The sequence below is a fragment of the Chlamydotis macqueenii genome, chromosome 9, assembly GCF_036417535.1.
Source record: "Chlamydotis macqueenii isolate bChlMac1 chromosome 9, bChlMac1.mat, whole genome shotgun sequence".
Classification (NCBI taxonomy): Eukaryota; Metazoa; Chordata; class Aves; order Otidiformes; family Otididae; genus Chlamydotis; species Chlamydotis macqueenii.
The window spans coordinates 25,946,504-25,970,371 of record NC_141564.1 but is presented as its reverse complement, the minus strand read 5'-3'; the positions used below and the strand labels follow the sequence as shown (position 1 = coordinate 25,970,371).

Below are 23,868 nucleotides of genomic sequence, written 5' to 3'. Positions count from 1 at the left end.
AATTGGATTGTGACAAATGGGCATTTTCAATAATAAACATAATTTAAATATTTAACTCTTAATGAGATGTTGCTAATTGTGTTATAAAATCTACTTCGTACTTTTGTAATTAAAAGAAGCTCAATTTTTCTCTGTGTGTATTTTTCAATTAAAAAGTTTTAAATAAAGTTTATCCCTGGATATCAGAATTACTGGTAGCATTTTCTATTGAATTTAAATTAACGATTGAGCGTATCGGGCGGATCAAAGCTTTGTTGGGATGTGCTTACAGATCTTCAGCCAGGCAGTTTTGTGTACCTGCACCGAGAATTCAGTAAAACCTGTTATTTTCAAATACTGAGTCAGTAGGGCTGTTGCCTCTAAGTGTTGAAAAATTGTTGAAAGACGTAAACGTTTCCCTTTCTCTTATTTGTATTCTCTCATGACTTATTGACAGCTGTTCATTATAATAGTTGCCTGGACGCTTATTGCTACAGTGCCTTTGTAGTAGCAATTTGATTATTTAAACTGTCTGATCTCTGTTTTGGTGTGCTCGCTCTCTGAACTGTAGATAAGCTGTCACGCTGTGTGCAGGAATATTCCTGTAAATATCCACTGTTTTGCCAACAAAATCGGTGTTAAAACAATGAAATGCCGAGGGAATAAGGTGAAAATGCAGGTGTTTCTCAGGACGTCAGATACTCGGCATTAGGAAATACCATAACCTGATTTAAAGATCTCGGTTTTATTGTAATAAATATGAACTGCAGATCTCATTAGACATAGCCTAATGGTCATCTTTTCCAAGGGGCTTACTGATGTTAATTGTTGTTGCAATATATGGAAAATACGCGCCTAAAAATGTTAAAAACACGACTGCGGTTTATTTTGTTTTGTGTTAGGGAATATTGTGTATAAAATATTTTCAGTGTAAAATAGACTGGCTTTTCAGTGCTGCAGCTACGAAGGTGTAGCTGCACGTCACTTTAAATGATGTTACTATGTACAGACAGGGTTCTTCAGGGAAAATATTTATAAATAACAGCCTAAATTATAACAGAAGAGTCTTTTGGCATGTTAAAAGCATAAAACTAAAATGTTAAAAGCATAAAACTAAACCCAACAGGACACACTAAATCCTTTATCGTAATTTTTTCCAAGTCTGCTCGCTGCTGTAATGTTACACTGCGAAGCCAGGGATTAATCTTATTTCAGGAGAAGAGTTAAATGCGTTGCAGAAAGCTGCTAGTAGAAGCCTGGGTTTTCTCTGTTTGTTAGCGGTGAGGCGGTCGCAGCCGTGCTGAGTAGTTCCTTTCTTTGCTATCTCAAAATCTGTGTGGTGCACTCGATCGGAGGTACGAGCAGCTTTCCTGAGAGGACTGAGTGCAGTGTGATTCTTCAGGCTGGAGAAGAGATCGTGGGGGAAAGAGGGAATATGATGGAGGAGTATTTAAAAAAGAAAAAAAAAAGTGAATGGCACAAAAAGATGATTAAGGAATGAGTGTGTTCTCTCTCTTGCAATGTCAGACCTGGGGCAGGCACCAGGTGAGAAGTCAGCTGGTGGCAGATCCTAGTCAAACAAAAGGAGAGGGTTCTTATGTGTGGCATAAGCAAGCTGCGGAAGCCCTTGCTGCTGGAGGTTGTGGGTACCAGAAGTTGAAATTAATTAAAAAAGCAGTCAGACGAGAAAAATCCATTCAAAGCTGTTCAGTGCGAAGAGACAAGATTTGTCTTAGGAAATGTGTCTATTTGTAGTGCTGAAGTGAAATTTTAATTTGGCATCTGTAATTAATTATTTTTTTTTTGCTTGGGGTGGGACAACTTCTATGCCTTTCAAAGGTAACTCATGAAGCAAAGGCTTATGTAAAGGAGCTAATAAAATGATGAGCAGTATCTCGGGCAGTAAGGAGTGTGTTACCCACTGAGGTCTTCTTGTTGATCTCCAGCTTCTGAATTGCCAGTGGCAGGCAGTAAAACCTGCTGACCCACCTGAAAAGCAGCAATAGGAGATAGAGCAGTGAAGTGAGGATCATCCCGGTGCTCCTCGTATCTGTAACGTTACCGTTGTACCTTCAGAGGACCACCTTCAGGACTTGAGCAACTGTGGTTATTATATATATATATATATTTTTTTTTTTCTTCTTTTCCCCTCCCCACCCTGCAGTGGGAATGGGACTGACACTACAGAACTGGTTTCATATTGGACGTTAAGATCTATTACATGGTATCTTTAAATCACTGGATTTATTTTTGGTGTAAGTCATGCAGATGGCACAAATTCTGTATCCCACGGTGTCTTTTCTCCCCACAGTCCCCCATCAAATTAAGGCAGTTTGTTTTTCAAGGTGGTGAAAGTGTTGGTTTAAGTATATGTCTCTGTAATTTTTTTTTTTTTAGTAACTTCTCTAACATAGATGTTTTATGTGTATGATTTAAAGAGCTTGGACAGTGTAAAATACTGAAATATGAAGTTTTAATTTGAAAAGTTAGATTTTTATAACTACTTGTTTGAAAAATATTTTGAGTAGGTATTGTTTGTAATCTAAAATGTTTTGGTTTTTTTTTGTACTTTATTTTAATGGATAAGAAAACTTGTGCATATTATAACTCTTATATTTTAGATGCATTTTTTAGAGTCAAAAAAGTGGGGCTTCCTAGTAATGCTATAAATTTAAGGCTGTCCTACAGCAAGATAGTACAATGCAAATATGACTTAATAAGATCACAAACTGAATTTCAGCAAAACAACCAAGATTTACATTAAATTAGGAATTTTAAAACCGATTTAGTTTGTTTTACTGAGCATTTGCTTAATAACATTTCGCCTTCTTGCAATCTTTTTAAAGACAATAATTCGTCTGTGAAATGCAGGCACATCCTCAGTAGAAAAATTGAAAGCAACAGCTCACTTTCTGAAACCACACATATAGTGATATAAAGAAATATTTCAGCTCTACGAAATTTAATAAATCATCCCATTTCCTAATTTGATCATATTAGATGCTGATGTGGAAGAAGCATTTCAAATACCATCTCCTCATTAATATACATCAGTCTGGGGAATAGAATGGAATACTTATGCAGAGATGTCACAGTTACTGTTTCTGAGTTTACTAAGTGGAACAGGTTGATGTGATACCGGGTGCTATTTGTCAATGTCTTGCTAAAATGGTTTGGGTCGAGTTATGGAGTCCAGAAAGACGGTGGCTGATAAATCAAAAGTGGATTGAGTGGACAGGAGGCAGTGATTGATACTGTGACAGGATATGAAGAAAGGAATCTTGATACGAGCATGCATGATATTGAATATGAGAAGGAAAATGGCCCTGGAGTATGGATATTATTCAAGGAAATGAGAATAATAATATCATCTTGAAATTATTGCTGGGTGAAGATTAGGATAGTTCTTATTAGAATATTATGCTTCTCTGGAGTGGGGAAACTCGGGTTTCATATAATTTCTGTGTGGATAGAGTCTTGTTAATATTTCTAGAGTTTTCACTGCAATTGTTCTGCAAGTTAATCGTATATGAAAATACTTACTCTACATCAGAACTTGTAACGCCGATCTTTTAATTCATGTAGCTTTAAATAGAATTAACCAAAATATGGTAACCTTTATTCCCTGATTTCATACAATTTGGTGATTATAGAGTATTTCACTGTGATTGCCTTTAAATATGCAAGTTTGTTTTTACTGTCTGCTGAGTGTTTTTGGCTTTCCCCTTTCCATTAAACTGGAAGCTGCTGCCTTGAAATATCTTTAACACAGTTCAACTTACAGATTGGCACGATCGCAGCTAGTACATCTGTGCATACCCGAGACGAGAGAATACCGTGCGTAAAGCGATCCTGGTCGTAGAACTGATGCCTTTGGACTGTCAGTGGAGGAAGTGTTTGATCAGTGTGTTGGTTGTGTTGTTTTGTTTTTTCTCCCAGTGTGTCGAGGAGTACCTGGTGACATCTTATTTCTTTACCGTTGTTCCAGTCCAATTGATTAAATATTGGAGCGTGTCCATCTTATTGCAGTCCAGTGGGAGGGCAACCTACTTCTTATGGGTGGCTTTGGAGTAGACTTGGGTTTTGGTACGAAAAAGGAGCTTGTTGACTGAAGTTGCCGTGTAAACTAGAATGAACTGATGTTCAGCCCTCACAGCTTGCCAGAATTCTTTAGCACTTATGGTTTGTAATATTTAAAACTAGGGTCCTCTAGCCGTGCAGAGCAGTGCAATTGTGAAAAGGGTAATTAAATAAGTAATAGTGAACCCCCACTAATTTCTAAAGTAGTGCTGAATAGCCAGGTTCACAAATCTCATGATCTCTAACGCCAGTGTAATTTGCATTGCCAGGTTTATGACACACAGTGATGACGGAATTAAAATAACAGAATTTTCTTTTTAATATCTTCTTATAAATAAATCCAAATCGTTATTAGCAAATATTTTAGTAAAGAGTCGATATTGCGCAGTAAAATGTTGTTTGTAATACTGTTTATATCTTTGAAAAGCCTTTTTGTTGAACGCTTTTGAATTTGTATTACTTGGGATGGTGGATAGGAATGAGTCTGGCTGTAGTTAGTCTCTCTTTTTTTTTCCGTGCATCGCATTATTTTAGTGTGGTAGCATTGATGTGTTAGGGCCTTTCCAAATTACAACCCAACATGTCTTGGATCAAGACATCACCTATACTAACTTGTGTTCAGAACTTCCTTTTAGTTACAGGCTGTATCTGTCTGTTCTGATTAGCTCACACTCATGGATAGCGTCTAATAAATTACAATGTAGAGTTTTAATTGTGAACAATTTCAGGAATAATTTTCTAGAACAGCATCAGCATCCAAAGCAAATAAAGGTTCTAGGGAGAGAAGAAGATAAAAGGGACGTGCGTTTTGAGGTAGACATTGATGTCAGCAGCAATGTGTAGTAGAAGAGATAATGGCAGAAAAACAAAGGGCAACGTTGTGAGGGGCCTTGCAAATCAGAGTTCAGGGAGGAACAGGAGGAGGTAGAGGAGAGATTAATTAAAACAGGAAGAGAACAGAATGACTCAAGTAGTGGGTAAAGATCGTCACACAAATAAGATGAATTCCAGTTGTGTGGACTTAGGAGACGGATTTTTAAGAATGTGGTGAAGAAAGACTGAATTTCAGTATGGTGCAGATGTCTTGATTAAAGCTGGGGTTGGTTTCGGTTGAGTAGAGGTCTTGCCTAGGGGAGCGTTGACATCGGTGGCGTTAGCTGCTCTGGGGAAAAGGAGAGGCTTAGGGAAGGAAGTTACCGTTTTCCGAGTCGACCATCCTACAGACATCAGACAACATGAGTTTTATTGTCTGATGGGAAGGAGGTGGAGGGAATTAGGAAGGGAAGTGTGAGTAACAATGGCAGGATTGACTGGGAGCAATGAGACGGCTGCGAGGGAAGGGAGAGGCTACATGCGTGGCTCGCTCGGTAGCTGCTGGGAGAAACAAGAAATGGCAGGACAACTGTGATGAACAAGGTTGGGCACATATTGTCAGACGGTGTTGAAAGGCTGTCTTAATCTATAAAAATGCTTTGCAAATACCTCCTTTGGAAATGGATCCAAGAATTTTCCAAAGAGAAGCAGATAAAAGTCCGATAAGAAATCAAGCAATGCTATTTAATCAGAATGTGTCTTTTAAAGATTTGATTTTAAATCATTCTTTTAAAGTTCTGATCTGCTGCCTAGGATATTTTTTCTTCTGTCCTTGCTACACAAATTAACACTCTCACATGCTGCTTGCTGTACAGACCCACATAATTCTATCAGGAATCAGTGTAAATATTACATTTTTCTCTCCCCTCTTACTGGTGAGAAAGGGGAAATTTGGAGTCTTTGGTCCATTAGAATGTATATTTAATTAAGATATATTGTAGTATTTATTTCATTAAACTTCAAATAATGGCTTGGAGCGGGGAAGAACTAGTGAAATTCAGATTACTGAGTTTGCTCAAGTGATCTTTAGTTTTTCTGTGGATGGTAAAATTGGATCACTTCTTTTTTTTTTCCCCACAATAAATCAAAACCTGCAGTTTTTATGTAGGATCTTGTTGCATTGCAGGTCGTATCACCAATAGCCTGTAAAAATACTTTTTTAGCAATAACAACTGACTTTTTTTAAGTGCAACTTAACAGTTTGTCTACATGACTGTTCAGGAAAAAACAGAGGTGAAGCAGTCGCACCGAAGATATCCTAGAGCACTAACCCACCGATGAGCGCGTTACCGAGATCTAATTGACCACTTTGGGAAATTAAACTTCATAAGGCAATGCCAAGGGCTCTCAAGTTATCAATAAGGCCAGCGAGCTGCTGGTGACAGTTGCTTTGATGCCTTTCGTTGGTATATTAGAAAAAAAGCCTTAAAAAGGTATGAATGCATAAGTGCTGTTCATTTAGGGCTCAGTATTGAGTCTAATTACATGTAAAGTTTTTTTTTCCTAAAGCAGTCCAGGTGTTAGGTACGCAGCATGTGTTTAAGCACAGCTTCTTATTTTTCTAAAACCTTTTATTTCTCCCCTTGGGAAAGGGTGCATTTACAGGTTGGTGTTTTTTGGGGGTGGTTTTTTTAACGCTCCAGTTTTCTGTTTGGGAAAAGGTACGAAGAAGACAAGATGATGATCATTCCCCTTAGTGGAGGATTGGCTTTTTGGTTTTGATGTGTCTACGTTCTAAACTACTATGCATTTCAACTTTTTTTTTTTTTTTTTTAATCTTCTTTTTCTCTGCTACCAAAGCTCTGGCCATGAATTAGAATCTATTATTTTTTGCTGCAGAGCTCGTGTTTCCAGAGGCAGCTATGCAAAACAACACAGAGCAGATGTCTTAGAGATGCATTGGTAACAGAAGACCGTCGTCATTTGCTGCTGTTTCCAGTGTTCGTTGCTAGAATGTGACTATCCAAATGCGAAACATGAATTTGTAGAGTTTAGCAGAAACATTTTACTGTTTACTTTATTCCCATCTTTCATTATTTCCAATTCTAATAACGTATGACGGTAAAAGAATCTAGCTCAAAAAGATGTAGGCAAAACCCATGTATTTCTGCTGCAAAAGTGTTTAACTAAATCTTTTCTACAGGACTCATCAGAATGTAAATAAACCCTAGCAAGAGTAACAGTTACCCTGTAGCAATAGCATACAAGTAGCTGTCCACCTCCTGTATTTCAGAAATTCAACCTGAGTTTTGTTGGGTGTACCTAAGCCAACCTTGCTGAGGCTGTACACACCAGAGTTAAGATTACGTGTGCAACCCTAATTCAGCTTCCCTGGTCACGATCGCTTTAATGATGGATTACTGCTTCTTCCACAGATTCCCTGCCGCCTTTTCTTTATGTATGAATAGATTGGTTACCGTAGTCCTTCTCAGTTATCTGTGTATATTGCTCTTGTGGTACTTGAGCCAAGTTACTGTTATAGCAGCCATGTTGGATCAGGGGCCGGCAACTTTTGACGTATGCTGTGCCTGATGCTGTGCTTTTCTCAAACTAGAGATTAAATATGTTGCTAAAAATATAACAGGTCCTGGGAGAAATTAGCAACCAGAGAGGTAAGATGTTCATCAGTAACCTCTTGCCTCTGGGGCTGAAGCTAGCTGGGAGCTCCGTGAGAGCCAGGGCCTGGGGACCACTGCCTTTCTTGGCTATTTTTCTCAATTTTCTCAACGGTTCTTTGCTCCTGGCTGTGCTGTACGCCATTCCAAATCCATCTTTGTGGCTGGGATGGTAGTTGCTGACTCTTGCTTTAGAGGTTTTTTTGTCGTTGTGTTGTTTTTTAGAGAGGATCACTCCTCTGTATAAATCAGCATGCGTGCCCTGGAATTCTTTGATCATTGCTTTTGTCCAAGATTTCAGCTGAAGCCTTTGCTCAGTAGCAGGCCATGCTGTTGTCGTGAGTAGGATAGTAGCTGCTGCCCACAGTATTTTTCGTGGTACAAACAGATTTTATGCCTTATCGATCAATTGTACTTCAAGATCCAGATAGGGAGCTGCCAGTTTTTGCTGGTATTACGACCAAAGCCTGTTTTGGGAGTGAGTTCGTGCCAGATTAAGTGGATTAAAGTTGGGGCAGTGTGACACTTTCCTGACTGTCCCTTTGTCCCTCGGTGCTCGTACTCCTCCTCCCAGCTCTGCTTCAGGATGGTTTGGTGCACTGATCTGTCCGAAAGCTTGCTCTTGCTCCTCGTGTACGGAGAACGCGTGTTGAGGAAAAATGGGTCGAGCCTGGGTCGGTCCAGTTGAGATCAGGTGAGGGGCAATTTTAAAGTTGGAGAAAGGAGCTGTGACTGGGGGATGTTGCCGGTTTCTAAGGCAAGGCACCGTGTCTCCCTGAAATGCAAGAGCAAGAATATGTGTGGAGGATAATGCTTCAGCTGGTCCTAACAGAGGTTTATTGGTATGAAACTTCGGCCCTCTCGGAGTCGATGGCAAAGCTGCGCTTGGCTTCAGTGATTCCGGTGATTGGAAGGTGTGGTGTTACAGGGAGAAAAGATTATCAGAACACATCGGATAATTTCAGGCGTATGTAGAGCCTTTGTATTTTTACTGTTCAAATAGTGTTTAAGTAACTACCTGAGCACATATTTTCTGTTAAATATGTGGTCACATTAAGGAAAAAATGTGAAAACTTCTATTTGTTTTTGCGTAGTGTAATTGGAAAGAGATGTATTTAAATATACTGTATATTTTTTTTTTAAAATTGAAATGTAGGAAAAGATAGGAAGTTAATGTGTCTACCTTAATATTAGCTGTACCTTAAATGTTTTGGATTTAGTTTTGTAGATTTTAAATTTTTTTATTTTAAATTTTGAGTCTTTACATTTTCTGCAAATTCATCTATATGTAGCTCTAAAATACTGTGAAACATAGGCTTTCAATGTGAAGTTTCCTTATCCTTAAATATTATTTAAAAATATTCTTCAGTTGCCGTTTTCAGAAACGCTCATTCACTTTGAAGGGTTATATTATGCTCGGCTCGAATAACTGATTGTCATTTTTTTGTAATTCTGTAACGCTGATTTATATCCTAGAAATTAAGGCAAGGGTAGTAATATATATGTATTTATATTTAAATTATGCATATACTGTTAGATACCTATTTTTCTTTTGTCGTTTTTGCTCCTTTTATATGGAAACGTAGGGGTAAACTAGGTTGAAATAGAATTTAAATTAATCTGTGGCATAGCTCTGAAAATCTGTTACCAGCCTATATCAAAAAGATGTGCTAAAAGTTTCCCTGTTAAGTCTCTAAGCTTCTTGATTGGAGAATGGGCAAAAAAAAAAAAAAAAAAAAAAATCCTTTTCCTATTTTTCTGCTATATAGTCTTCTTGAAGTTCTTCCAAATTAGATTTTAAATGCCAATTAGGAGGTTGAATATACTAAAATAAAAGCAAATACAACCAAAATGGCCTCACCTTATGGCTAGTTAGGCTTTTTCTCTCAAAAGCGGAACCTTTGCTCTGAGCATGGCTTTGAGAAAGATATTCAGCTTAATGAACACATTAATTAGAACCATAACTATTTATAAGATAATTAGAAACGAAGCACGGTAAACTGGGCTTTTCCTGCAATTAATGGAGGATTAATTACTGGAGGTAATGAAGTGGATTTTTAAATGCATTAAGGTGAAGTACAGAGATGTGCGAGGCTTTGTGATAGTTGCATAATTATTCCAGGCTGTTTGAGCATAGCTCATACGAGATCGCTAATAAGCATCATTGCATCATTATGTATGCACTTAAAAAGACTCACCACCAAAATGACTGCCTAATTATTTCTAATTGGCAGGAGTCTGTGTAGTCATTGAGCTGTTTGTAGCCATTTTAAGGTTCATTTAACTATCCTTGGGGCCATGTGATAGCTGGAAAAAAGCTTCAGCTACAAGCTGGCCTTGGCTGGCGCCGTTAATCAATTTTGGTGGGCTTCAGTTTGAAATGCATTTGCTCACGCAGAGGTCAAAACCTGAAGTAGTCCAAGCAAAGTTTTGCTTTTTGAAGCCACTTGACTGTATTCATTAGCAATTAGTAAAATAATTGTGTCTGTCGCTATATTTGGATTTCCATATGACTTGGTATTCTTTCATCGCTGTCCCTTCTTATAGCATATTAGCTTCACTGGAAACCAAATATTCTTCCAGCAGACCCTTTTAGCGACTTCAGTGTGGTGGCATATGTTCCGATACACTACCTTTCTTCGTTCATTTGTTAGCTTAAACAGCGCACTGCATTTCAACACAATCATCTCATTTGCTCCCGATTGATTGCTGAGTGAAAGTTTCTACCCAAGGACAACATTTTAGGGCTTTTAAGGCTATCTCTGAGGAATTAGTCATTAAGCATTAAGAGAGGAAGCAAGTAGTAGTCCAATCGAATTCTGACGTTGACCAGAGTTTTGTAGTTAGGGGCATCTATTTCCAAGATGTTGACAGCTACGTACGTTCAAGGACATCTTCTGGCAGAAGAAAGCCCTATAATAATCGCACGTGTTTGAAAACTCATTCTTACATGAATGTTAGTGCACCGGTTCTGTCAATAACGGCGTTAGAAATGTTGCGACTATCATTTGCAAATGACCTTTTTTGAGATGTTAGAATTGACATGTAGTTATTTTATCTTCTCTGTCAGATTTAATGCGACGTCCCATTAGGTACGCGTCTGTGAAGGTTTTGAATGAGCGCGTTGTCCCGTTGAACGTAATCAGAACCATCTGTGGGATGTTGTCGACGTACATAAGCCATTCGTATAGCTTAAGAAAACACCGGTGAGCAAATTGTGGGCTAATAAAATAAAGGTCAGCTTTGTCATTTTTGCCGCAAAAAATGTGGTTCTAGTAATTTAATGTTAAATCATAATCTGAACAATTCTTTTTTAAACTAATGTTTAAAGTGTAAGGTTGATTGAAAATAGTTATTCATTTTAAAAAAGCAAAAAGTGTCATTTATGAAATATTAGTTCAAATAACAGATAAGGGGTTAAAACAAGTGAAGCAGCAACTAAAATATAAACTAATCCTTAAGGAAAGCTGCAGAATTCGTTTCAATTTTTAAAAATTGTTTTAATTTTCAGACTTGTATAATGGTAATCTTTTGAGAAGAGGTCACTTTTGTAAACAAATATTCAAGACAGAAAAATGATATAGAATACGGATAGCCTTTCTTACTGATACTCGTTAGGAGCTTTATTTGATGGAGTCCCATCAAATACGTGGTAACGGGAATGCTGCTGCGTAGATCATCAACACTGTTACTAGGAAATACATTTGAGAGTGGAACGGCAGTCTGAATCTGCCTTTGAACTTCCTGATTAATTGTATTGGAAATTCTGGTGTTAGTCAAAGTTGTAACCACGGATGTGTGTGTTTTGCTTTGATGTGGTGTAGCAGTGCAATGGGAACCAGGAAGTGTAGCTGTCTTGTGAGTTATAAAACGAGAAAGTTCTCAACACAGCGAGAACTTGAAACATATACATTTATGCAATTACCAAATTTCAACCTGTGGTTTGTGTTGAATGTGGGGTTCTGAGTGGACCCCATTGCCAGCTTTGCTCTACAAAGTCTCTCCCTGTGCTGACTCCTCCTCCCTGACGACGGGAGGTCTTTTCTGCTGTCGTTTTGGGATTTGCTTGGGAGGATCAGCTCGTTTTCCACGGGGCTTTGTTAGCATGCTCTGAAACGAAGAGCAGCTTTGGCCGGTACTTCCCATTCCTCGGGACTTCTCTCTGTCTTGAAGCAATCATCTTTTCTAGCGTACCTTGAATTTACTGCCCTGTATGGACATTGTGCTGTTTCTCCGCAGACCACCCAACACTGGGGCACTGGTAAATAGTGTTATAGCCATGTGAAAGTCACAGCAAATGTGGTCTACGTAATTTTTTTTTTTTTCCTATATACTGGAAGAAAATATGACTGACCTGTTTTCATTGACATGTAGTTTACACATTTGTATCTCTTTTTTGACTAACAAAATGCAGTTTTTACTAGCAGCATCATTCACCTTTTGTGAACTCTTTAAGGCACTTTATTTTAATAATTTAAGTAAGGATGCATTAGCATCTAACAACAATACAGTGTACAGTTAAAGACTGTACTGTTATAGCAGCTGAGGACTACAAACCAAGGAAAGGATCTTTTCTCAAGATTTTGTAAGTCTTCTCAGCATATTTTAAAATGAAACCCACAGTACAGAAGAACTTATTTAACGACTTTAGTTGCCTTTTAGGTAGAGCTGTTCCATTTCTGATGACGGCCTCCAAAATCTGTCTGCACCTTTGACTCTTCCACTAAACTAGAGGAGAGAAAATTTCATATTTTTCAAGTAAATGGCTGAACAGAAGCAGTAAATAAAAACCAGAAAAATTTCACACACCGAGCAAATTATTCACGCCCCTTCCACAAGTTTGAGTGATCAGATGACTGTAGGCCGATGTCGCGTCGCTCCCCAGGTGTGACTTGTGAAAGGGGCACTGAGGCTTATGTCGGTCTGTCCTGCGCCGCTTGGCGCTCAGCTCCCTTCGCTTTGTGCTGGCTGGAGACCCCTACGGCCGAGCCGTCCCGTCAAGGGTAGACCTGTTGCCGAGGAATCAATATCATTTTGCTTTCCTTACGGTTGAATTGGGCAATGTTGGATAACTCTTGGTTGGTTTGGGTTTTTTCCCTCTGAGAATGACTTGAAAATGGCCAAATGGTCTTGTTTCTTGCTGCAGCTTCTTAAGCTCCGTCCTGTCCCAGTGTTGTGCTCTGGGCTACAACGTGCAAATAAATGGTACCACAAGTAAGCGACAGAAGAAACAAACAAAAACTTGTTAAAAACTGTGCCTATGCTGAGAACGCATATGGTTTTGTTCATAACTTTCTATGCTATCTTCCAATGAGGAGGCCGACGACAGCTGCTGGATAGGGCATTGGAAGAGCAAAAAGGAAGTGTGGGAAATGGGAAATGAGGGCGAATTTCAAGCGTGCCTTCAATTTAGATTATTATCTGTTTATTCTCCATTATTAATGTCAGGTCAGCTGGTTATTCTTCCTTAAGTCTCTGACATTGAGAATTTTAACTACCAGACTGGAATGTAAGGGTCCTCTTGTTTGTGATTCCAGCCTAGTGGGAAATTTACTTGGGAAAACCCTGTAAATCAAGACGAAGTGGAGAATGGAACCAACACAAGTACAGAGAAGGGAAGGAGCGTGCATCAGTGCTGTCACAGGGCTCAGCTGCTCGCTGAGGAGAAAACCCGCGACCTATCCCGATGGGGTCCGTAGGTGTACCTGATTTACAGGATGAAGACAAAATAGCTGCGCAGTTACACGCCTCACACCATTGATTGTCCTGTCTGCTGGACCTAATGAGCAAGCCTTTGCTAAAATCAGAGTATTTCAACAGTTTTCCAGCTGTAGACTGCAAAAGTGCATGAGATTGCAACTCTGATCTTCAGTCCAAGTCAGTAAAGCTCCTTACTCAGAGGGGTGATAATTAGGGGTTGTTAGGATGTGTTCTCACTCACCCCGAGCATGAAAGGAGCGTTAGAGGTCTGAGCAGTGCGAATCAGGCAGCAGGATAAAGTTAGATCTTGAGTATTCTGATGAAAGCTTTCCAGAAGGCTGTGGTAAAGTATCTGAATTATGGAGTATTCCCATGTTTCAGCTAAATTAAAAAGATCGAATTATCTGAATAATACAACGAAGTCTTGACCTTCTTTCCCAACATATCTTAGAGTAAGCTGATGCGATCACGAGATTGGTGCATCTTATGAAACTGAAGCTTGGTAACCAATGTTTTCCAGTTTCTAGTACGCCGCAAGTGTGAAGCACAGTAGATTGTTAGAGATGATATCATCTCATCTGAGGAACGGTGATATCTTGATTGCTTGTGCTTAGTCAACGCCCCGTTATGTTACTTATAACAGGGAAGCCGCAGACGGGGATGAAGCTCTTAGCGTGCTGTCTGCAGTACTGACGAGTGTTCAAGAGAGAATTTCAGCCCCAAAGATTTGGTAGTTTGATTGGTAGCAGGAAACGAGGTGTGAGGCAAAACCGAGGCTGGAGAGACATGGAAAATATGCGGCAGTAGAACAACTGTCTGCCAGCACAGTGAATCGCAGGCAGCTCGCGGTGTCGTCGTAGGTGTGGGGACATCGGTGCCTGCTGAAGAGGCCTTGGAGGTGGCGGAGGGGTGGCAGGCAAGTTTGCCTTGCTTAGTACATTGTTAACTTAATATATGTTACTGCCTTTAACTTAATATATGTTACTTACTGAGTTCCGTAATCTCATTATATTCCAGTTCCCTCCACCCCGACTTCCCCGTACTGGTGTTGATGTTCTGGGAGGTGCCGTGTGCTGCTGAGGAGGGAATTGTTGAAGCTCTTGAGGGACACAATGAATTGTGTTGTATTTTTGGAGTTGTCTTGTTAACTGCGTATTCTCAGTGACGGAAATAATACAGTTTACACTTTAATTCTTGCCTTCAGGTTTGAAATGGATATGCGTGTGATACGTAATAGCTGCTCTTGCAGGCTCTGTAATTATTTCATGCTTTTGCTGTGGTTTAGTGAGGTTTTGTTATTTTATGTTTTAAACAAAAACAAAGCTTAGAAGAGAATACCGTAGTAAAACTAGAATTTTTTTTATTTTTTTTTTTTTTTTTAAAATGAAGGAATGGGTATGTAGAAATCACATTTTAATTGATTGTTGTTACCCATTTAAATTGGGGCTAGTATCAAGTAGTTTGTGATCCATATCATCGACTGATCAGAACAGTCGTAATACACTTCGAAGTGGAATAATAAAGCAGTTTTGTTGCTTTATGTGTTTTTTAAAAACAATTCAGATTTCCTTGTTTCTCTTTTTGATATGTTTTATTTTACAATATTTTATGTAACAGTTGCAGGGTCCATGATGAAAACACTTTTTCGTTTGGAATACTAAGTAAAACTCTCAGAATTTCTTTCCCACTTCTTCCTTGGAGTTTTTAATTAGTCGTTAGAGTTGGGGTTTGGGAAGGATGCAACAGGGTTGTAGGTGATAACTTCCAGTACAGTAGATTTTGCGGCCGATAACCCAGTCAGCTATATATTCTTCATCAGTCTCCAGCAAATAAGCTGTTCAGTATTCACCTAGGAGAATATTAAAAAAAGGACCGTGCTCTCCTCTATCTACTCTCGGTTTGTAAAGTACCAAATATTAAAGTAAGGTGCATCTAACTTGCATGCAAATTAGAAAATTATCTGTGCATTTGTGGAATGTGTATTGAAAAATAGTAATAAAAATACGAACTGTTTATGTTGTGTCCTCAAAAGATTTTCACCGTATGGTGTGAGATGTTTTTGCTTTTGTGTGTGTGCACTTCTGGAGTTTCTAAAGCCCTTTTATGACTTAATTTTCAGAGACTTGATCCTATAGTAAAGTTACGGCTATTTTTATTAAATACGTTAAGATTTTTCTTTCTAATTTGGGAAAACAAGCTGGTATTCTAAAAGTCTTTCTGTACGCTTCATAAACCTACTGTGGTAAGAAGTGTAGGTGGAATACCTCAGACTTCTTACATCTCATAAAATTTAAACCTGAAGTGTCTGGCTATCACTGAACAAAAAAAAAAAAACACCCAAGTTTTCAATTTTTCTTAATTGTAAGGACAGGGTAATGGTTTAATTTGTTACCAGTCAAGTACGAGCAGACCCACAGCTTTTCACCTAAGAATTATTTCCAGAGCGTCACTTGAGACGTCTGGTCATCGTGTGAATCGAGTCTGTCTCCATAGGTCCAGTCTTTTAGATTAGGCATTTGTTTCTAAGGACAAGCGTATGCTTTAACCTTGTCTTTAAGGTTTTTGAGCCTTTTAAACGGTGCTGCAACTTGCTACAGTGTTGAACAATGAGAAATGTCGGGTTTTTTTTTTTTCCCTGTTGGTTCCATTTTGGATCCATGATGGTGGTACTTCATGGTTTGAGTGCCTCATGTTGGCGATGACGGTGCTGTAATGCTCTGGGTTGGGTTTTGGTTGTTTTTTTTTTGTTTGTTTTGTTTTTTAGAGTTTAGGGTTTTGTTTGGTTTGTGGTTTTTTTTTTTTTAGGTTTTTTTGGTTTTTTTTTTGGTTTTTTTTTGTTTGTGAGAACAGTCAGCATTCCATGGTGTAAGCTGATTTCAAGCATCTGTTTAGGTAATCTCATTCAGCTGTCTTGTATCTCTCTGTGGATGTAAGGATGGATAAATATTACAGCATCTTTAAGCTCGAACCGTGATTGGCCTCAATCTTAGATGTTTTACAATCACAAAAAATAAAACAGTGGTCTTGTCAAAGAGAGACAGAAGAGCAGCGCTTACCTGTAACTGCCTTGAACTTCTCAGAGGTGCTAGGGAAGTGCAAAATTCAATCTTGAAATCTCGCATTCGTGTTCCTTAACTTTTTAACATAATATCGGACGTGTTGTCAAATTTACAACAAATAATTACCTGGCTAGTGATTCCATCTGGAAAATTAATTTGACCTTTTTTCATGACTGTGGGATACATCCAGATCTTCCTGTCATAGCAGATGCAGAGTCACTAATGCCTGCGTGGTGCAGAAACAAATAATTTGGTGTATTTATTGAGAGTCCTGAAGTAAGCTGGACCCTTGGGTTTTTTTTTAAGATAGATTCCAGCTGTACGCACAATAGAATAACTGCTTGTGTGTGTATAAATTAATTACAAAGCCTGATGAATTTACTTGCTAATAGAATATGTTACCTTATTCATTCATATAGAATTCAAGTTTTCCCATATTTTTTTTTAAGAACGTAAAAAAAAGATATAAAATGTCTTTTCTGCAGGATTAGGCAATCTGCAGGAATAGAAGTTTCGCACAGCCCATTTTTTTTCTTCACCCTAAGCCCTGGCAGTTCTGGAATTGGGTTAGGAGAGGAAGGAATCCTTGCTGGTACCTTTGTGTCGCGACTAACAGCTGGTTTGCTTTTGCATCATCTTGAGGTTGAGTCGCTTTTAAAGCCTTGCGTTTAAGAGAAAAAAGAAAGATGTGAAAGAAATTAATTTCGTATACAAATAGATGTGTTCTTAAACTGGCAGTCCTAATTTGAGGTGGACTCTTAGCAAAGAGAGACAATTGAGAGTCTTCGTAGGGATTAACAAGGGAAACAAATGATACAACACGTTTTCCCCTAGTGAAGGTGAGGCCAAAGCTCCTCAGCTCCTTTGGAGGAGTTATATCTGGATATCTGGGGCGATTAGCAACGTCTGCGTAAGCTGAAGGGAAACGGTGGGGAGAGAGCCCCCTCCTGCCATTGCGAACGGAGTGGAATTCCAGTAGGTGGGTGGGAGCTGTTCACATGGCTGTTCTCCCTTCCCAAATCCCAGCTGGCACACTTCGTCACACTTCCTTCGGCCACAGCTGCTCCCACACTCCTGCCTCTGCACAAAAAAGCCTGTTGAAAAAGAACATATATGCTTTGCTGTGCTGAATGCAAAAATAATGTGTATCCAATAACACCGCCGTTAGTTTAGGTCCTTCCATACAGATCTGTAACGCGCGTCTGGCCGCCTCGAGCAGATCACACTTCTGCTCGTGAGGAAATGCTCCTCAAGTGAGCCGTTTGATGAAGAAAGCAAGGTAAAGTTACCTGCAGGTTAGTGCGTGTTGTAAAAGGAGGTCCGCAAAACCAGAAAGTTATCTCCATGCTCGAATAGCAGCTGTTCAGTCCATGATAATTTCTGTTTTTCAGATAATTTTTAGTAAAGTCTGTTTTCTGGTTTTAGTTTTCTGTGCAGGCTTTTGTTGAAGTGCTCCTGCAGCTGGTAGGGTCATGGTCAGCTTTCTCTTCTGTCGCTTCTTTCTTGGGCAAGGAGTTCTGTCTGAACTCAAAAAAGCTCAATTTGAGTAAACTTTATGTATTTCTGGAGTAAATTATTTTCATCCGGCCATTGGTCTCCTGTAGGTTTTTCAACACCTTTGTGGTGATGTGGACATGCTGAACTGGAGATGCACTGCTGCGGTCGGCACTGGGCCTAGAGCCTTTCAGCTCCTCTAATGAGGCTCTGTAGGACAGTCGAGGTGTCGTGGCAAAGGCGGCACCTCAATCTTCTTTGGAAGTGAGAAGAGGTAGACAAGAAGGTTGTAGTTTGGAGAGCTAGATTTGTGACAGACTGCTTGAGAATAAATTCAGGACATGGTTTAGTAGGCATGGTTGTGTTGGGTTGACGGTTGGGCTTGATGATCTTGGAGGTCTTTTCCAACAGTAAAGATTCTGTGATTCTATGAAACAAGACTAAAAGTAGTGTTGTCTTTATCGGTTCTTCTGTCTGGCTGCATTTATGTACTCTTCATGCCAAGTTTTCAGTAACTACTTTTTTTAATTACAGCTTACTGGAATTTTGAGTATTCTTTCCTCAAGTGTTTGATTATGTAATGTAATTTATAGGTGGAGAATTATTACTGAACTAAGTTGATGCCTGTATCTGGTGAATCCACTGTCTCAGTTCTGCAAGCTGTGTTCTTGGTTGTCCCTGTTATCGTTTATGTTTCATCTTGCATTTCTTTTGTCGCCTACCAAGGGTCTAAACTGCTGGCTTGAAACGGCTTCCTCATAGCACCAGCTTCGTTGCGGATTTAGAAGCTGACTCTCTGCTTCTTCCTAGTTTCATTCTCACCCCCCCTTATATTTAACAATAAATAAACAAACCGTGTTATCATATGTATAGTCTGGATTTAAATCTATATTTAACTTCCTCAAACATGTGCATTTTAGTATTGCAAACCAGTAGTAACCTGAAATGTTTTACCGAGGTAGCAGGATTTGCACTAAAAAAAAAAATACAATATTAGTAATTTCCACGCTCTGCACGACTGCAGTTGATGCTTGAAATTATTTTACCTTCCCCAAGAACTTGTATAATGATTTTTTTTTTTTTTCTTGCTAGTGAGGTTGAGTGAAACAAACTTTTTCTTCATGTACTTTGAAGGAGAACATGTCACTTTGCTGTAATTGGTTGTGCGTTTGCAGCGTGCCTTTATCACCTTTATGAATATCCAGGTCTGACGCAGTGCAGTTGTGTTCCATTGTTCTGTCCCAGACTTTTGATTTATTGCTGGAGAGCCATGAATGTGTTGAGTTTTGTTTGTGGCTGTTGAGCTAATAGCAATCGAATAAGAGTTGTAACCGCTGAGATGCTTAGGAGAATGCTAGGGAAGACCTTGGCATCTCAAACTTTGGTTTGAGTGGTCGCCTTTTGCCGATAAAGTTAGTTATTTTTACAAAATCTTACCTTCGCTGAAAGAGCGCTCGTTTTGAGCCGTCTTGTGTTTGCGTTCTAATTCCTCTTTCCATTTTACCAAGTCTGTCTTGGTGATTGTTTTCAAACTGCGGTGTTTTGAAAAGATTAGCTGGTACCTCTAAGATAGAGTTCAGTGCTTTAGTGCAATGTAATTGGGGAAATACTAAACGGCACTGACCTCATTTCCTTTAGAACAATGAAAATTAATAGTTTCACGTTTTATTAGGCTGATATTCCAGATGTAGTGTACATTTAATTAAGTGTAGTTTCCTTTTGGTTATGGTATGCGTATCTGCTTTTTGTCGCAAATTCTTTCTAGTTTTACAGTTTTCCACATGTTTTCTTTCACCATTTATGATTTTTTCAAAGCAGAGCTATAAGGATTTAAATCACTTTAGCATGCAGCAAAACAGTTCCCATTCAAACAATAAACGCCATTTTAAAAAGCCTTTAGATCTTCTGTCACTTCATAAATATAAATGTATAAAAACATTATGCAGTTGTAGTGCCCACCTGCTAATTAAATGCAGATTTCCTCAAACTTGTTTTAAAAGCTGCTTATTTGTTTCAACTCCGTCTCTGTTCGGAATACATATGGCCCTTGTGAAACTAATTATGCTTATGGAGCAGCTGTTAAATTTAGTGCAACTAATTTTATCCAATATTTTACATTTTAATTGATTACCTGCGAAGAAATTAGCAAATTAGCACTTATTGTGCAGTAACTGAATGGGCTTTTATGGATACTTTCAATTTTTACAAGTGGACCAAGTGTTGATGGAATAAAGACGTTTCGTAGGGTTTGAGACAGGGAAGTCACTGGTGAGCCTTGATTATCTGGTGTGAGAATTTAGGGAGACCGAGTGATGCCAAGCATCTGTGTGTTCTGTAACGTAGACATGAAAAGCAGATTGGAAAGTAATAGCTTTTCACAGAATTTTGGTAACATATGGGCTTATCTGGATCTGAGAGCTCTTTGAAGATCTTTGAACTTGACTAAATGACTTAACCTTTGGCATGGTGGGTGGTGCTTGGTGCGCCTTGCTTTGGGGGAAGGGCTGTGCGTGCTGGCAGTCTACTCTCCAGCTTGATGGATTTTTTTTTATTATTTTTTTTTTTCCTCCCTCCAGTAGTTCTGTTATCTGACCGCTTTGGGTCTTGCTTTAACGTGAATCATCGGAATTGTTTTTATTTTTCAACAGTAATAAAATAGAAAATCTTTATTCTCTGCTTGATATGTGGGCTTCTGTTCGTGTTTACCGGGGAATTCTTGGCACGGATGACTTCTTGTAGCTCCATTTCACGAAGCTGTATCTTTATTTCCCATTCTGTATGTATCGCAAGGTATTTTAATAGTAATTCATGGTAACATACAGGTGAATTAGTTCATGCTACAGATGGAAATGTACCGCAGCTTGTTACACACTGAGTAGCAATGAATTTACGCTTTATGAAATTTTTTTTTTCAACTAGCAAGAGCCTTTTGCACATCTTGGATTTAATACAGGCCTTATGAAGTCTGCATAAAGTGTTCTTAAAATGGATATTTTAGGATTTTGGGCTTGTAGGCAAATAAAAAAGACGAGTATCTTATTGAAAGGGTAACACGTTAACAAATGCTGGGGGACGACACTGCTAAATATTGAGTGTATTTTCAGCAATATTGAAGCATCGTTACTCAAGTTGGTCTTGATCTGAATGTTTAGATTATCCTCAGCCTTGGTGCACTAGAGAAAGGTTGGCAGCCTTACATGACGTTGTCAAAGCAGGATCTAAATTTCTGAGGTTTCATTGTTCCGATGGCTTCAGAGGAGACCAAGCTAGGTGGGCAATCATAGCCTCTTCCTTGAGTAGCCCACTTGCCATCTGGTGCATCGAAGCTTGTCTTTGGCACTGCAGAATTAGTCTTCAATTGTGTTAACAGGCGAGTTTAATTAGCCTGGGATGTGAGAGAGACTGGAGGTTCCCTCAGCTGGAGGAAATTAGGCAAGTTTTAGATACTGAGGTCTTAGAACAGTTGTACGCAAGAGGGAAAAATTTGGTGGTTTGTTTTGGGAGCACTTATCAGTAAATCTCAGGAAAAGTAGAACATCTGTATATAAACACAGCACATCGTCTTGCATACTTTGTGGGAGGGTTCTACTGTAACTGGGATGTATTAAAATGTTGTTTTTTGTTTTTTTTTTTTCCCCAAAATTCAGGGATTCATCCTTTTGTGTGTGTATGGCAGATGTAACGCTAACAAAGGACAGTCCTTGTTTTAGGACTTAGGTGAAAGATAAGGGTTTCACCTATATCCTTTAAACCATTTCTACTCAAATACTGTTCTTTGTGGGGATTTTATCCAAGTAGAGACCAGGCTTGGACAAATTCTGCTTTTGATAGCCATGTTGTGGCTATAGACCTAGTTTGGCTGGACCTAATCTATGATTGTTTTAGACTTGAACAGTTCTGGCTTGTTGAAGCAGCGAGGTTCTGTGCTGCATGGGCCAGATGAGGAACTTTTCCATGGCTGGTGTATGCGCAACCTGAGCTCCCAAGCTGGCCTTTGAGATGTGCTGGCCTGTTGGTCACATCAGTGTAGAGAAGAAGATGGTGGCCTTGGCTCTGCAGGGAATATCTGGGAACTGAAACCGTGCTTTTCCTTCTTTGTATTTTTTTAAATGTTTTTGTGTAATTTCTTTGCTTTCATGCGTATTTTTGGCCTCTCAGGATATAGTGTTGCATACCCTTCACTTCCTTCTTGCTATGAATCTAATCTCTTTATCTTCATTTATTCAAGTTTTCTTAACTTTATTGAGTCCATAATGTCATTGTTCTCCTGTGTGAAATGCTTGACTTCCCCACCCCCCTGAAGATTACATCTTATGCCTTTTTAAAAAGATAAAGTGAGGCTCCTCTTTCCTTGTTCTTTTGGCCCGTCCCCTCCTTAGGCTTTCCAGTTTGGGGAGAAAGAAGCCTTAGCTCGTAGTTTTTGGGGTTTTTGGTTTGGTTTTTTTTTTTTTTTTTTTTTTTTGGATGAACACAGGGAAAACCTGTCTGTAGACAAAAACCATTGCCTTTCTGTTCCAAAGTGTTTTGCCTTTCCCGCTTGTCCCTGCGCGCTGCAGAGTCCCCTACGTCTCGGCTCTTGTCTGTTTTCACGCCCTACAGAGGTACGCGTTCCAGAAGCGATGCACTGGTCACTCGGCGTGTCAGCGTAATTGTGGCTTTTGCTTCCACCACTCCTAATCATCGTTTCCTGCAGCACTTCAGAAACTGAGAGCTCTCTGAAGAGAGCACGCGCATGAGCAGAGATCAAGAAGATTGTGATCTTACCTGCTTCAGCTCAGCAGTTCTTACAGGGTTTGTTGCTGGCTTCCTGGTAATTCCCCTTCCGTTTTAGAAGCATTGCTGGCAGAACTTATTTTATCGAGTAAGATGGAATTGTTCTAGAGAATTATACTGCAAAGAATGTTATTTTTGCCATCCTATGGCTGTTATCTTTTATTCTCTGTGCTTCCTTCGTTTCATCAAAATGTAGTAAAACTACATAATGCATCTTAACTCACAATATACTAAGCTGTTAGTTAAGTAAATGTATTTTAAAATTTTCATGCCTCTTTACTCGTGTGAGAAGTCCCTAAGATTTTCTTAGACTAGCGGAAGACTTAAACAGGAGCTGAGACTCAGCTTGGATTTGTGAATAAAACTGTATTGTGGATGCCTAGGGGTTTTTCTGATAGTCCCCCATTGCTGTGGCTTTGGATGGATTGTGAAGGAGAAAAGTTAATACAAGATAAGCTTTCTCAAAAAGATTCGTTGCTGTACAACACTGGAAACACAGTAGTTACCCCGGTTTAAAAATTATTCATAGAATCTAAGTTTCACTAGCGTTGAGGAATTGAAAGGACCGTTAATGTTAGACTGTTCCTTTATAAATACTGTTTGTAATCAATATAAAGAAACACAAAGAACCTAGCAGGCAGAGTTGGTTTTATTTGGGAGGGCTGTAGCTCTGCAGCATGAAGGGGAAAATAATGCAAAATGAAATATTTGCAAAGAACTTTATACACCGATGGAAGACCCAGGAAGGCCCATCCTTGGAGGAGGTCGGGCTGTGTCTGTGCGGATCCGTTGCAGGTCGGCGTGGCTGGCGTGCCCGCTGGTACGTCGGGCTGTGTTCGCCGTGCCTGTCCGTGTCCCTCAGCGCTCCTGCCTCGGCTGCTGTGCCCCACGCCCGGCAAATACGCCTCGCGTGCATCCCAGCCGCCGGAGAGCGAGTGTATAGGAGAGATCGCAGGCTGATTCAGGTGCAGCGATACACTACATCTACTGTGCAACTTTTTTTCTTTCTGCGCTGTTCCCTCTGTAGCACCCCTAAAATGGGGTATCGCGGTCGGTCTGGGTTAGGCTGGGGGTCTGTGGCCGCGGAGCCAGCCGGACGTGGCACCTGAGCTGCCCTGCGGACCCTTCCGCGTGTGCCGGCGTGTTCTCTGAGCTAACAAGTCTGCCCGAAGTGAAGCTGTCTCTGCACAAAGCCAGCTTTGGGATGTCTGTGTCGGTGCGCTGGGCTGGTCCACAGCCCCGATCAACCGCTCTGATAATTGAGGGGTTGACTGAACGAATTTGTCCTGCAGAGA

General features: G+C 39.6%; 1 protein-coding gene across 1 annotated transcript in view; it reads left to right on the top strand.

The window, feature by feature from the left end:
- RSRC1 (arginine and serine rich coiled-coil 1) overlaps nucleotides 1–23,868 on the top strand; it is a 154,018-nt gene that overhangs the window by 9,248 nt on the left and 120,902 nt on the right. The gene's annotated exons all lie outside the window — the stretch shown is intronic.